Genomic DNA, 17,331 nt, shown 5'->3' on the forward strand with positions numbered 1-17,331 from the left:
GTACTTATTCTAAGTGGACTGATTCTTGGTCCCATTCCCAGAGTTTCTGATTCACTATATGGGGTAGGGCTCAGAGAGCTGCATTTTTACAAAGCACTCCTGGTGATTTGGATCCAGGTGTTCTGTGGACCATCTCAAAAAATACAGTCCTACAGAGAGTAACTGAGCCCTAAAACAAATTGTTAGGCACACAAAACCACTTTCTCAAATGTGGGATCTTTGTAGAGTGATCATTAGGCCCAGTCATCCTCTCCAGTTCCTCAGACCCAGACCACAAAAAATTCAGATGCAAGTTATCTTCAGGGCCAGAACTTGCCTACCAGCAGCTTTTTTCTATAGTTCCCTAACACTGTCTCACCATGGGAAGTAACTTACACGCATAGAAAGGCTACTAGGGGTCTCCCTAGAACCTCCTTTTAAAAAAGCATCGAAGCAAAATACAAATGATGTCTTCGTGTCTTCCCCAAGTCACCATGCTAGACTTTGTTTTTTGTTTTGTTTTGCTTTGCTTTGTTTTTTGGGAATCACATCTTTAGATGTGACAAGAATCAACCAAGCCTATCTGGTGTATTTTTCCAGCATCATGCTTTAATGAGGGGAGCATATTCATCGTCGAGAATATACTCATGATGGTAAATGTGACTCTTCCTTATAGCTTTTGAATTTTTGAAACATCAAAGCACAAAGATGTCAATTATATATCCAAATGACAGGTACAAAACAAGTACATGCATTTTCCACACTCCAGAATTGATGCTGTACTGTCACAGGGAAGGAGTTGGCCAATGAGCAGGGAGAGTGCGATATATGGAACCAGGGCAGGGTCTCATCCCACAGTAACCCCACTGCTGGTTTATAAAGGATTCATGTTCCCAAGAAAATTTCAGATATTGTTGCCAGTTGGATAGAGTAGATTCTGGGAAGAAAAAGTAGCAGATATTCACTGCTGTTATCTCGAGACCATAACCACTTCACCGTATTTCTCAAATACAGGAGTTAACTGTAATAGCCATGTGTGTGATGGTTAAATTATCACATTAAAAAGAGACATTAAGTGATTAAGTCTATTCCAACATGTAAATGAAGATAGTTCCAAATGCCCACAAAAATATTGATACAAGAACCATTGTTCAACTTTGGCTTGTCACAATAATAATGACAATAAAAAAATACACAAAGGAGAAGAGCAGAGATTTGAGGTCTAAAGTATGTGTGTGTGTGTGTATAGTATTTATACTTGATTTCTACTCAACCAAGATTGATGGAAACAGATAGCTTCCAATCAGTAAGTGATGTGGTTGCTTTAGTTATAGAAAGGTAAAGTATTGGTGTTCAGTCAATCCTGTTCATTCTGAAACGAACATAAAGCAAATTGCAATGTTCTTTTGTCCCAATTTTTTCCTCTGAAAACTTCAAAGCTACAGAAATATTGAAGATCATTACAATGATCATCCACGTATCCTTCACTTAGATGCACCAGTGATTAACATTTTGCCATACTTGCTTTCTCTTTCTCACAGGTGCTCACACATGTGTGTGCACAGGCGTGTGTGCGCGCGCACACACACACACACACACACATTCTAATTTACTAACTTCTGCTGAACCATTTGAAAATAAGTTGAGGACATCATAATCTTTACCCTAAATATTTCAACACTTAAGAACTAAGCATTCCCCTACATAACCACAAAACCACTATTACAACCAAGAATTTAATACTGATTCCTTAATATCAGCCAATACATAGCCCACATTCAAACCCTAAAGTTCCCAAAATGTCCTTTGGATCTTTCTGTTTTTGGTCCAGGATCCAATTATGATTCACATGATGCATTTGTTTATCGTATCTCTTTAGTCTCCTTTAAAGTATTTCTCTTTGTCATTTTTTTCTGCCAAAACATGAACATTTTTAAGAGTCCGGGCCAATTGTCTCATACAAGGTCTCACAGTGTGGCTTCACCCGTTTCCTCGTGATTGATTCACGATTGTGATGTTGCCTACCTCCCACTGTCTCATGTTAGGAGGCCACTGGTGTCAGTTTGCCCCACTGCTGGTGATGCTACCTTTGATCACATAAGGAAGATGGTGTCCAACAAATCTATCCATTATATTATATATATTCCACTTCCACTTTGTCTTTAGAAAGTGTTTTTGAGAGAAAACACTTTCAGACCATGTGAATATCCTGTTTCCCAACAACATTTACCCAGTGGTTTTAGTATCCACTGATGATCTTTTCCTGAATCCATAATTTTCGAGGTGTTCTTAAATAATGAGATTTTCTAATTCTGCATTTCATCTTCATTTATTAGCCAGCATTCTTCTGTAAATGACTGAGAGTACTTACTCTTGCCCCAAGAAATAGTGTCAGCATCTACTCAAGAGCATAAACGAACCCCCTCATTTTATCCGTAACCAATTTGACAAGCTCACCCACCCCATGGTGCATATATGGTCAAATGCCTTTTATTATCCTAATCAATTGTTCAAGTACTTACATTTCTTATTGATAGAAACCAGTCATTAGCATTTTGATGATTAGCTTCCTCCTTCCCCTCCTTCTCTGGAGTTGTCAGGAAGGTCTCAGATCCCAAACGGAGAAGAGCAGCAAGTCTGCAGACACAGCGGCGGCATGTTCAAGCCTGACTCCTCCATGCTGCGATTTCTTCTTGTTGCCTCATGGTGTCTCTGTTGAAGGTTGTTCTCTATCCCAGTCTTAAGAAAGCTATTGCTCCACTGCTGCTCCGACTCAGACCGCCCTCCAGAGGGCGATACTTGGCCTCAAGTCCATCGCTTTGTGCTGGAAACTTTTAATTACATACAAAGCCACCTTCTCAGGTGCTGATAGGTTCAGGGGTCCTGGTTTAGGGCTGATCCTCATATCTGTGCCTACAGACACAGAACCATCACCTGCCTTCCCTCCCTATAAATCAAACTAGAAGTCAGATGATTTTCCTCTTAAACCCTCGAAACTCAAGGGTTCCATTAGCCCTTCTTTTTCTTTTTCTTATTGTAATGTGGTAAGAAAACTTAACATGAGATCTACCCTTTCAACAAAATTGTAAGTGTACAACACAGCAATGTTAACTTTAGGCACAATGTTGTACAGCAGATCTCTAGAATTTATTTATCTTGCGTAAGTGAAACTAAATACCCACTGAATAGGGACTCCCCATTTCCCCCCCCCCCGACCCCTCCAGCCCCTGCTAGTTACCATTCTACATGCTGCTTCCATGAATTGGACTTCATCAACGTTAAAAACTTCCCTTTGAAAAACAAAGTTGAGAGAATGAAAAGACAGCCCATATATTGGGATTAAATATTTATAAATCAAATATCTGATAAAGGACATTATAATTCCCAGTAGTCATAAAATTCACACAGATTTTTAAAATTTTCAGTAAGGCTCTGAATTTTGTTTCAGCCAGAAAAGACAGGTGAACACCAAGAAGACTTCTATCCCCAGAGGCCTGCTTACATCCTCACTCCAGGAGGAAGCCATATTCAACTTTTCTCAAACAGCAGTGCCCTTACTGCCATCCCAGCTTCTATACATTTTTCTAGCTGCTTAGACAGACTTCCCCTTTCCAAGCTCTTATCTCATTGGATCATAATTTTGTAAAATAAGAGAGAGAGAGAAATTTATTGGCTCCTTGGCTCATAAAAATTCTAGGGTAAGAGGATACAGGGACACAGAGGATGACCTCAGGTCTCTCTCTCTCTCCCTCCCTCCCTCCATCCCCCCCCCCCCCAGAGGTTCTCCTCCATGTTGGTTTCATTCTCTTGAATATTTTTCTAGGCGACATGACAGATGTCTCTAGCAGGTGTCTGAAAATGTGAGACTCCCCTACCCTCCCCATATCTATATAAACCCCCCAAAATTCAGAAACACAAGAACATTAGTGTTTTCTTTTTCAGAAATGACAATGGATTCACAAAGATTTACCTACCAGTCCTCTTTGTATTTCACTCTTTCAGGAGTGAGGAAAGTTTTTTTTCAACCTTCCAAGACAATTTTCCCTAACATTCATCACATGGCAATTTCTGAGCTAATCCTTGGCAAAGGGAATAGAATTCTTTTTAGACCACTCAGGCCCATGCGTGAAGCTTGAGTGAGATCAGCTTCCCTCAAGCCCTAGTGTCAGAGCAGGCAGATAGCTAGATATGAGCAGAGAAAGGAGGACACAGACCAAATGGCAGGAATTGGGCAGAAAGGAGGGGCACAGGCCAAATGCAGGAAACCACACAACATGTAAGCAGGGATCCTTGGGCAGAGAAAGAAAAGCAGGAACCTTGGGGCTGATAAGGGATCATGCTTTTTGGGATGACAAGTGGCCTGGAGAAGAACAAAGAATGGTGAGAAAAGGCAGGAATTTCCAGTGTCCAAATGTAACCTTTTGCTCATTATGCCCTCATTTCAATAAAATTAGCCTTGCAGATCAGAAGTACCCATCATGCACCAACGCCATGACACTTCCGATCCAGACTAAATAAGGACAAAAGTCCCTCCTTCCTTTGGGAAGTGGAGTTGGGATGATAATCAGGGAATACGACCCCAAACCCTTCCCTCCCCAATGAATATTCCACCCATTCATTTTTTACACCTTATGTAGCTAACTTGCCAAAGAAACTCAGGGCAGCCGCTCACCTGAGCCTGCCCGCTCTCCCCTGAGAGTGTACTATCCATCCTTTAATAAATCCTCACTTTACCTTTTTTTAACCTCTAAGTCTTGTCTCTGAATTCTTTCTGGGACAGGACAAGAACCTGGAACACCGGTTGCATCTATCGGCAACACTATGACCCCACAAAAGAAGCCCTAGACACCTAAAATTTGGATACGAAGGAAAGATAGAAGAAAATGTTTGCTGAGCAGGCAACCAATAACCCGCCATAGGCTGCTGCAGTCCCTGTTTAGAGAATAAAATTCATGTATCCACAGACACCTGCTGAGCTCCCAAACCTCAAGGAGCTCACAACCCAGAGGAGAAAGGAAGCATACATTCATTGTGTTAAGTTAGTGATGGAAGTCGAGTCAGGGACCTCACGAAGTTTGGAGTAAGAGATCATAGAAAGCATATATTAATGTTCAGGAAGACATTCGATAGGAAAACATTAAAGTAGAAGTTGTTGGTAGGGAAAAACTCTCTTTGCAGAGTTCTCTAATGGTTAATTATCTTTTAAATCAATCACCCTAGAGCCTTTATGAAAATCAAGTATTGTATAGCTTTCTCAATATGCTATTCATACTCTTTCAACAAGAATATGATTCCAGCAACAACAAAAATCTAACAGGAGTTCCAAAAAGCAAAGGTTCTGGGTGATAGTTGAAAGGATGTTCTGAAAATGCTGCAAAATATTGCATTGGTCCCAGAGTTCCTGGGCTGAAAAGAGCTTGAATTCCAGACCAAAGTTCAGAAAACATTTTTAGCATAGTTTTCACATTTGTATTTGTAAATACTTAAATTCTTTATCATGTTACCTTCCTTAAAATACCTAGTATGTCCTTTTCATTATTAGATAGATTAGAATAGATATGTGTACTATAATAAATACATAGGTGATAGATTAATAGATGATTGATTGATAGACTGATAGTCGTATCAGAAAGAAGTGAAAGAGAGACAGAGAACGAGAGAGAAAGGAGACAGAACGGATAGATTCCTTGTAATTATTGCTTCAGGGTAGTTATTACCAGTACAGTGAATGGCTGACATCTGGTGGTAAAACTTAGTAAAAAATTTACATGGATTTGTGCACTTATAAAAGAGGGCCTATTTGGTGACTGATGGCTGTCTTCAAGAAGAATATTTAAAATGCTGCCGGTCATCCAATTTTTATGACAATATCATGCTGAATGGTCAGGCGCCTCAGGACGGGGTTTCCTTGCTCATTGTACATCCCGCATCTGACCAGTCCCTGCTCCACCTGTAACCCTACTCACATGAACCAGCTGCCCCCTGCCCCAGCTGGTGATGGTTATAATTCTTAGGCCAGAATGGCTCCACCTACTAGTTTATTAAAGAGAAACATCTGCCCTGGTGATGGTCATTAACTTGAAGGGCTGTGAGCCATGTGCCCCGGCTGCTGGTTTCCCTGGTAACGGATGATCCGACCTGATGTCAGTTCTCTTGGAAACAGTAGCCTCCTTTCCCCCCGAGTGGTGAGGATTGCTGCCCTGTCCTGCCTGCTGCAATTGCGGTTGTCACACCACGACCTTTTGCTTTGGACGTGTAAGATTCCCTTAAACCAGTACACCACTGGTGGCTCTGTTGCTGTGTCCAGGCTCTTACTTGGGTCTCGTGGCCGGGCAACTATTACAAGGCTTGCAGGCCTGCGCGGTGCAGCCCTACAGCAGGCAAATCCGAGAGGAGGTTGCCTGGGAACTCGGGAGAGCGGAGATGTCGGGAAATAAGGACGGGAACGAAAGTTGCAGGGGGTGATCTCGAAGTGGCCGCCCACCAGCATGTGCAGCCCTGGGGCAGCTCTCTTCCATGAGAGGTGTTTTTCTTGTCCATTATATGAATGAAACCTCAGTTTCTTTTAATTTTAGAAGAAGCGGCTCCTCCCTCACGGCTCATCTGCTTGCACGGGGATAGCTGGTGAACGCAGACAGCACACAAGGACCCAAGTACTCACAGAATACAAGCATGCCCCCCACCCGTCACCCCTAAACAGCTATTGACACAGGCTTTAGGGATATTAACTCAAGGACGGGCTTGTGAATTTGATGCGGCCAGTTACCCAGAAGGGTCTGGCTGGCTCCTGTGGCAACAGCAGAATAATAAGAGCACCCTTGGGCTTCTGGTGCCAGCTGTGGAAGAGGGCAGAGCAGTGATTTGATGTGATGGGACAGTAGCTATGTGCAGTCACAGTGCCTTAGAGCAGGTGGAAGGAGTTACGAAAGGCCTACCCAAGTCATCTAGCAGCACAGAAAAAAGCCACTTTGGAGTCTAGAAGAGCTGTGTGTGACATACTCGACCCCCAGGGACATCTGCAGTGACCAAGGAACCCACTTTACCAGCCATGAGGTTCAGGAATGAGCTGATAAAAATGCCAGACACTGGCATTTCCACCTGCCTTATGAACCCACTGCTGCTGGGTTAATGGACAGGATGACTGGATATTTAAACAATTGAGATGGAAACCTGCTCTCTCAACAGGAGGACCAGGAGGCTCACTCAAGCCCTATGAACTGTAACTGAACATACCAGGAGCAGTTGCAGCATCTCTGCCATGTTAACACGGAGGCAGCTAGTCAGCACCATCCGAGTTCAGCTGTTGACCCTGGAGGACTGTTGCCAACTGTCAGTCAGGACAATAACTCAGTTTTGTCCTTGCCAAGGATCTGCCCCTGGAGGACATATTATAAAGCGGCCTTGGGACTGGCAGGTAAGTTCCAGGTACTTTGGTTATCCTGCCCTGTGGGGATAGGATTAGAAAGGAATTTACAAAATTTCACTTGTCTTCTACCTGCAATCCCCAACCCCTCCCGGAAACTAAAGTAATTAATCTGGGCCCGCGACTGCAGAAAGGCACCACTGGATTAACCGTGTGGTCTGCTACACCACCTCTCCAGTGTCCAGCGCCAGCTGTGGGGACCGAGGGTGGACAGGCGGTGTGGTGCTGTAGGCCAGGACAAAAACCACTGGCAGGGGTTATGGTATCTCAGCCTGCTGTCACTGCGTCGTATTTTAGTCACGATCTTCTGTGTATTGTAGCTGTTAAACATCTTATGTTCCTAGTCCGAGTGGAGGGAATTGGTTCTGACTGGGCAACAACAGTGGCCTCTCTGAGAAATAAGTTTGATTGCTGGGTCTACAGTGAGATGCTGCTGTTGTCGTCTGAAATTCCATCAGAAATTGACCTGATAAGCGCCAGACTCTGGAGTTTGCCCCAGCTCTTGGACTCATGACACTGTTTAGCTGCTGTGGTCTGTATTTGGCTGCAGTGCACCTCCACATCCTGACTCCAGGGACACTGTGGAAGAGGGCTGGACCAAGATGGTAAGGGTTGTGCATGTTGTGTAGGGGTGGAGTGTATGATCAGGCCACTCAAGACGGCAGGTTCCTTGCTCATTATACATCCCGCGTCTGACCAGTCCCTGCTCCACCTGTACTCACATGAACGAGCTGCCCCCTGCCCCAGCTGGTGATGGTTCTAATCCTTAGGCCAGAATGGTTCCACCTACTAGTTTATTATCTGCCCTGGTGATGGTCATTAACTTGAGGGGCTGTGAGCCATGCGCCCCGGCTGCTGGTTTCCCTGGTAACGGATGATCCGACCTGATGTCAGTTCTCTTAGAAACAGTAGCCTCCTTTCCCCTGAGTGGTGAGGATTCCTGCCCTGTTCTGCAATTGCGGTTGTCACACCACGACCTTTTGCTTCGGACGTGTAAGATTCCCTTAAACCAGTACACCACTGGTGGCTCTGTTGCTGTGTCCAGGCTCTTACTTGGGTCTCGTGGCCGGGCAACTATTACAAGGCTTGCAGGCCTGCGCGGTGCAGCCGGACACGTGCGAAGCAGGTATCTGAAAATGCATGGACCACGAGGTGTCACATAGATGCCGACAGTATCCATGTCTGCTTTGTAACAGACTCACTACTCTAACCAGAGAACAGAAAATCATAAAATTGCTTAAATAGTTTTTCACTTAGGGAGGCAAAAGTAAACGTCTACTGCCATCTTAGGAAGTAAAGGTAACACGGCGGCAACGCCACGGCCCAGCCCCGCCTGGACCGTGAGTCGGATCTTAGGCGCATAAAGCAAACCTTTGTGCACTGGTAAGTGGGGGGAGGCATGGAGCAAGGAAATTGCTCTGAGGCCCAGGAGGACCTTGCAGCTCTGGAGAAAGATTACAAAGAGGTGGGCGTGGGCGCCGTGGAGGCAGAGGCAGCAGAAGGGGAGGGGTACTGAACACGGAGGGCAGCCGTAGCACGCGCGCCTCTCCCTGCTCCCTCCTGCCCCGTCTCTGCACGGCTGGTTGCAAGTTGTTGACAGTTAAAGTTTCCATATTAAATGACAAAAATCACAACTCCGAACACGATAAAAAAAAAAAAAGAACATTGAATTTTCACCTTAAATGAGTGAATTGTATGGTATGTAAATTCGATCTCAAAGCTATTAAACCTTGTAGTAATCTGCAAGCCAGAGAAATCATTGTCCATCTGCAAGCCAGAAAACTCAGTCACAGCTGGGCCATGTAGAAATGCATTCAAGGCTTGCAAAACTGAGTCATGGCTCCTGCAGATACGGAATCATTCCTACTCCTCCAGGGTCTGGCTAAGAAATTCCTCAGATTCACACTGGTGAAAACAGCTCAGGGGTCTGTTTCGACCAGCTGTATACCCTTCCTCAAGGTGTCCTGCAACAATGCCTTCTTTGCTTAGAGAGAGGCTCACAGATAGGGGGTCATTTTTGTTGTTTGGAAGTCTGTGTCCCAGAGCAGAGTCGCCCTGACTGGTGGTATCCACTTGCCTTGGCTTAAACCCCCCATCCCGCTGTCAGGCAGATCTCCTTCCCAATTCAGCCTCGTCAGCTCAGGCAGCCATAGTTTGAGGTAAGAAGTCTGAAGGACAGCAGGTCCCCCGGTGCAGAGAGATGAAAAGCGAAAGACTAGCTGTGGGAAGAGCTAAGTAGGTGTGTGGGGAGAACAGAAAATACCCAGCTTCCTGCCTCTGTGCGGCCTCCCCTGCTCACGCTGTCTGCCTAGCTGTACAGGACCTTCCAGTTGTTCCTCCCAGGTCGCATCATAACACCACTGGAGCCAAACACAGCATCGCCTTCTGCGTGAAGTGCCATGCTGCTTCAGCAAAGCCCTGGATCCCAGTGACCTTGACAATGCAGGTCTTTTAGTAAAATTAGGTACAGTGCTAAGACTTTTAGATTGTATTATTCACCGAAGGAATTCAAAGAAATATTACAATTAAATATTAATCATAACTTCAAGTTTGTGAGGTAGAAAAAGAGATATTCCAAAGAATTTCTGATAGTTATTCTGGGAAAAACAGGTTCTACAGTTTTCAAATGCACATTGGGGTGGAAATAGGAAAGGGATATGAAAACAATCTCAAACTCTGTATGTATTACATTTGATTGTAAATTCCTTAGTGAACATAAAGTAGTATGTGATTGTGAAATAAGTTGGTGCAGAGACTAGTGTTCTGCCTAATTCGGTTTCCACTGGCAAATGAGAATGAGATTCTTGAGAACTTGCCTGCTTTATTTGTAGTCCCTTAAATGTGGTGTTTGCATCAGCTCTATCCATCCAAAGGGGGAAGAGGGTTGAATGCTCTGCTACCATCATTCATAAAGCTAGGAAACTTGATTGAGCACCTCTTTGCGCTGCCAGGTAATACAAATAATGCCATGGACTATGTGTAATCAATCACCAGATGCTTTGGATCTCTGCCTTAGTGATAATTAACGTGTGTGGCAGGTCAACAGCAAGTGCAGATCTCTGCAGCAAAGACTGTCTTGGCCTCCCCAGAAGGACACACATTAAAGTTTTATTTTGGAGAGTTCTGAGCTGTGCATTAATGAATGCTGAATTCCTCTCCCCTGAATCTCTCAGACTGTTACATCCAAATGTCTACCCGACAGATTCATTTTGAATGTGTATCTGAAATTCATCATGTTCAAAACTGAACTTCTTTTCTTTCCCTAACCTGCTCCTCTTAGTCTTTCTCATCTCAGTTAGTGGCAACTCCATCCTGCTGATTACTCACTCCTCAAAAGTTTATAGTCATCACAGACTCCTGTCTTCCTCTAAATGCCTATAATCAATGTCAGCCAATTCTGTGTAATCTAGCTTTAAAATATAACAGATACTAAGCATTTCTTGGCACATTCATTGCTACCAATGCCATCTTTCTGTGTCACCTGAATTATTGCAACAGCCTCCTAACCAGGCCTCCATTGCCCTTTCTCATTCTAGCTTCCAGAGTGATTATCTACAAACTTGTCAGATCATGTCACTGTCCTCAGATGCTTTCAGTGAGTTACATATTATTCAGACTAGAAACAGATTCCATACCATGTCCTACAAGGCCTCCAACAGTTTATTCCACCCCCTTGCCTCTCTGATCTCCTGTTATACTCCTCCTTACTATTCCACAAAACACTGAACCCAGAGACACCACAGAACCTTTGCACTTGCTGTTTCTTTTCTCTGGATTGCTCTTCCCCCAGGAACACATGTGGCTCCTTTTCTCACTTTCTGCAAAACTTGGCCTATGGGTCACCTTCTTCTGTAAGATGATTTTTCTGCTCCCTATTGTGTTCCTGACTTCCTCTATGCCTTTTATGTACCTGTAGTTTTTTCATTTTCATTGCTATTTAGTATTCCATTGTATGAATATGCCACAATTCATTTATCCAGCCTACTGATAGATATCTATGTTATTTCCAATGTTTTGCTATTACAAAAATTCCTCCCATTAACATTCTTGAACATTGCTTTGGGTGCAGAATTGCTGCACTATGGGCTTGTTCATCTTCTGTTTTGCTATGTATGTAATGCTAAATTGTTTTTCCAAAATAGTTAACTTATATACTCACCAATAATGTATAACTGTGTTGTTTGCTCTCATCTTTACCAATAATTTTAGTTATTCCCAATCTGGTAGGTTTTAAATCATCTTTAATAATGGTTTTAATTTGCATTTTCTCTGGCTATTAATGAAGTTGAGCATCTTGGAATGTATATTTATTTATTCCAGCAGGAAACAAATGACAAGTTAGGATAATCAAAGTGACTAAGCCCAGAGATGGGAATGGGAATTAGGAGAAACCCAGGCTGTTAATAATAGAGCTGTTTCTACACCTAGATCCAAAAGGACAAGAGGAAAGAGGGGTTACTGGAAACCCAGGAGAACAGAGTTTTGTAAAGCAGGGACCTTTGGTTGAAAGAAGCAGCCAGAGTGAGGAAGGGAATAAGGAAAAGAAATATCTCAACTTCTTTCTCCTCCTTCCTCCTGATCTTCTGCCAGGAATCCCCACTGGCCAAATCTACCTGGAAGTCAGTGGGAATGGGAACTCTGCTGATGCCAGGCTCCTGGACAGAGCACCAGGTGAAGAACAATGGGAAGCTGGTGCACAGGGGCAAATGAAAGATACTTGCAGGAGTCGTTCACTTTTCTCTTCTATGAAATGCCTATTCAAGACCTTTACTATTTTGATATTAGGTTATCTTTTTCATATTGATTTCTATTAGTTCTTTATGTGGACAGTTATTTCTACTGCAAATAATATCAGTTTTCTTCTAATCCTTATGACTTTTCTTTCTTTTTTCTTGCCTTCATGTGCTGGCTAGAGCCTCCTGTACAGTGGCAGTAATACTTGGCTTGTTCATGATCTTGAAGAGAATACTTTTAATGTTTTCTTCATTCAGTATAAATGCTTACTATAGTTTTCTCTTGATAATATGCCCTTTATCAGGATAAGGAAATGCCTTTCTGAGTTTGCCAAGTTTTTCTTTTTTAATTTCAAATGGATGTTAATATTCAGCAAATACTTTTTCTGAATCTACTAGATCAGGTCTACAAACTACTACACCACAGGCCAAATCCAGTCTACTTTTTTTTTTTTTGGCAAGCAAAATTTTATTGGAAAATAGACCACACCAATTTGTTTAGTATGTATATACAGCTGTGTACACTACAATGGCAGAACTGTGTAGTTCCAACAGAGAATGTGTGATCTGCAGAGCTGGAAATATTTACCCCTTAGCGAAGCCCTCTACAGAAATGTTCGCCAACCAGAAGACGACATAACTTTTCTTTCTCACCTCCGATCATGTGGTTTTGCTGGCTCTTCTGAAATTGCATGCCCAAATCCAGCCTCTGCCCTTTTCTGCTCTGTTTCAGGAGGCTGATCTTTACTGCTTGTATCCCCAAGCTCCCTGCCACTGATTTCCCATGGGGGCTGACAGAAGAAAGGCCCTAGCAGGAGATGGAAGAGTGGTACCCCCCAATGGTCGCAGTTTTCACAGTGGTTGTTACACTTGTCATGGTTTTGGCAGTCGTTGTTTCCCTCTATGACTGCCACGACCAATGGTCAAACCCTCTTCCATAAACCATCTCTCACTGGGCATTTCGTCTCCTTGCCTCTTCAGTCCTAGAGGTTTCTGGTTATTGCTGGTTACCAAATGTCCCACCATCCCTTGTGGGTTCCATTAATCTTTCTTTAAACAGTTCTTTAAATTCTCTTCAGCTAAAACCATTTTGTGTGTTTCATCGCTTTTTTGCCAGGTCTCTTAGAAGGGCAGTTAATTAAACCAACCTTGCACTTTGGGGACTCACTTAATTTGGTCATAATGCATATTGTTTTAGGTCACTGGATTCAGTTTAGTAATTTTTTAGGCCTTTATTTTTGTGTTTATGAGAGAATAACTTGTTATTTCATTTTCTTATTCTGTCATTTTCAGATTTTGATACCAAGATTATATACCCTCATGCCAAGCTTTAACATACTTCTATACCAAGAATAATTTGTGTAAGATTAAAATTATGTGTTCCTTACATTTTTTTATAAGTAGTAAAATAATCTGGTTTATTATTTCCTCTTGAACCACTTTTGCAGGTTAACTTTTTAAAAAATATATATCAATTTCATTAAGGTTTCAAATTAATTGGAATAAAGTTATATTATCATCTATCTTTTAAATTATTTGCCCTATATGTGATTCTGACCCTTTTTATATCACAATTTTATTTACAAATTCTCTAGGTATATTTTAAAATTAGGGTTGCTAGATTTGTCTCAATTTATTAGTGTTTTCAAAGAAACAAAAATTGACCCTATTCATCCTGTTATTACAAGCTTATTTTCTATTCCATTAATTTCTATTATCTTCATGATTTCAAACCTTCTATTTTCTTTAGGCTTATTCACTCATTCCTTTTATACCACATTAAACTGGATGCTTACTTAGCTCATTACTTTATAACCTTTACTTTTTCCAGTATAAGCATGTAAGTCATAAATTTTCCTCTAAGCACAATTTGAGCTGCATCCCACAAAATTTTAAGAACAGTTTTATTGAGGTATAATTCATATACCATACAATTTACCCATTTAAAGTGAGTAACTCAATAGGTTTTGGTATATTACATGATTAATTTTTTAATTGGTAAACTATATATAACATAAAGGTTGCCATTTCAACTATTTAAAGTGTACAATTCAATGACATTAATTATATTCACAATGCTGTGCAACCATTAGCACTATTCCCAGAAGGTCTTCATTACTTCAAGCAGAAACTTTATAGTCATTAAACATTAACCCCCCATTTCTTCTCCTCTATCCCCTGGTAACCACTAATCTACTTTCTATCTTGATTAATTGCTTATTCTATATATTTCATGTAAGTGGAATCATACAGTATTTATCCTGTTATATCTGATATATTTCACTCAGCATAATAGCTTCAAGAATTAATTTCGTTGTAGCATTATTCAGAACTTCATTCCTTTTGATGGCTGACTATATTCCGTTGCGTGTATATACCACATTTTATCTATTTATTCATCTGTTGAGGGACACTTGAGTTGTTTCTACCTTTTGACTATTGAGTAATGCTACAATAAACATTGGCACACAGTTTTCTGTTCCAGTCACTGTTTTCAGTTCCTTTGGGTATGTATCTAAGAGTGGAATTGCTGAGTTGTATGGTAAGTCTATGTTTAGCTCTTTGAGGAACAGCCAAACTGTTTCCCATAGTGGCTGCACCATTTTACATTCTTTCTAGCAGTGTGCAAATGTTCCAGTTTCTCCATATTCTCTTCAATACTTGTTATTTTGGGGGTTTTTTGTTTTAAATTTTTATAGCCATTCTAATGAGTGTGAAGTGGTATCTCATTTGTGTCTCTTCTTTGGAGAAGTGTGTAATCAAACCCTTTGCCCATTTTTAAATTGGGTTGTTGTCTTTTCATGTGTTGAGTTCTGGGAGTTTTTACATATTCTTGATTTTGTGCCTTTTCTCATTACATAACTTTAACCCATAACGTATTGACTACCTCAGGTAAAATTAGTGATTATTAAACATAGGTTGTGATTAATATGGCTTAACAGAGGATTTACTGTAAGTCCTATTCTCAAAGTCTAGGCAGATTTATCACTGATTTGCTTCTAGCTATGACCAAGTTGCATAAACCACCACTATGATTATTTTATCACTGTTTATTTACCATGTAAAATTAAAAAATAAATAATACATGTATATTATTTGTAAGGATGGAATTTTAAATGACAAGTGAAAAAACCCATAATAAAAAATATTCCCCAGAAACCCAGAGACTGTAGATTATATATTACAGTGCAATAGGAAAACTCATTGGAGAAATAGAGCCATTCCACTTAGTATTTTTCTCTGCAGCACTATTTGGGAAATGGTAAAGGAGAAGGAGTGAAGTCAGACTTCCCTTTTCTTCAGTTTCTCCTCTATTCTCCACTTCGGTTCCTGGAATCTCTTCTCTCAGAACTAACAGAGGCTTCACTGGGATGTAGGAGAGGGGAGTCAAGTTGTCACTGGCTATCTGGTCCCCTCCAGCTATCCACTAGGCCAAGGAAATGGCTCTCCTCCAAGTTTGGACATTGATGTGTTCAGATAAGGGAAGTCCCCTGGACCCAGTCCCCTGGACTGTTAACCTCTAAACAAGTTGTGGTGGGGTACACAGAAAAAGTTGTGTTAATGAGGATGAGGAAGTAAGAAAGGGGGCGAGGAGGACACTGAGGGGTTAGAGGAAGCAGAAGAACCATTTGGTCTGGGCCTCATACTCAGGGCAGGCTACCAATTTATATACTTTAAAATTTGATGGCATTGAATTGATATTTGCTTCTTTAACATCAGTTGTAACATTGCACAAAGCTGGCATTTCCCACTCAATACTAAATGCATTTGTAGAAAACAAAAGTTTGGGGGAAAGAATTGCTTTTTAAATGCTTATTTTGGTTTTTAATTAGTAATCATAATGGTTAAAAACTCCAACCAGAAGTGGCCCAGTCCTTTTTAGAACTCTGAACAAAAAGATTGCTAGAACTTTCTACACAGTCAAAAAATGAGTTGAAGATGCTTAAGGTAGGGATCCCAACAAGATGTCTGTGCAAAAGGCTGTCAATGAGAGTCTAAGATTGAATATAGGTAAGGAAATGTTTTCATGAAGAACTACTGGTCACTATTTCACTTCCCTGTTGGAATGCAAGTTCTAGGAGGACAGAGATTTCTGTTACTCACTGACACATCCTCAGTGCCAGGGCAGTACATGGAAATAGTAGACATTTAGTGCATACCTTGTTTTGAGTGAATGAGTGAATTTCACAACAAAACATGTAGTAAGTTTTGTAGATCTTAGTGAGTTACTTTAAGATGGTGATATAAGAAAAATCTTACACTTCAAATGTTAACCATGGTATTTAAAAACTTTTCAAACAAGGGAATTACTCTCATTCAAAATACTTTTCCTTTATTGTAGCTTGGCATTTCCATTTCCTTCTGTATCATGTTTTTAAGTGTTCATAAAAACACCAGAAGGTGGCATACAAAACCTCATAAAAACATTTCTGAAAATTTTTGGTCAAAATTTTACTATATATGTAGAGAAAACCTCCCCTAAATCCAGGTAAAATGGACCCCACTCTAGACCCTTTGCTTGAGGCTGGGCTCTGTTCCCCCTTGAACGTATGTCCCTACCTGGAGGGTGAAAAGGCCACAGGACCCAGGGACAGGTCCTTCCTCAGCTGGAGAACCCCTCCTTACTCTGTTCCAAGGGGCTGGACGGACAGCTGGAGAGCACAGCCCAAGGCCTGGGCTGGTCAAAGGGCCCGTCTGCAGAAGCAAGGGTAGGGGAGAGGGGCAGCGCAGCTTAGGGGTGGTGTGGGCTGTCCTTGCGAGATGCAGGGGTTGAGGCAAGGCTAGGACTGCTCTCTCTGCTATGCCAGTCACTAGTGTGAGGCTTGAGGAGTCCAAGGATTCCTGGAAAATTAAGGCATATTTACCAGGGTAAGAACAATTTATTAGCTCAATTTATAACTTCTAAATATTTAGGTGTGTGGTATATGGACCTCCATTTTCACTCTTGATGGGGCCCTGCAAATATTAGAGACAAGACTATGCATGTGTATATAATTTGTAGGTATTTTCTGTGTGTTTTTATTTACATATAATCTGTATTTGGAATATCTAGGTGAGAATTCTGAGATTTCAGAAATAAAATTGGATTTATAGTAGTTTTTTTAATTTAAAAAGTTTTAATACAATTTTTAGAGATTACTTTCCATTTAGTTAGTACAAAACATTGGCTACTTTACTCATGTTGTATGATACATC

The sequence above is a fragment of the Camelus dromedarius genome, chromosome 3 (assembly GCF_036321535.1).
Source record: "Camelus dromedarius isolate mCamDro1 chromosome 3, mCamDro1.pat, whole genome shotgun sequence".
NCBI classification, from domain to species: Eukaryota; Metazoa; Chordata; class Mammalia; order Artiodactyla; family Camelidae; genus Camelus; species Camelus dromedarius.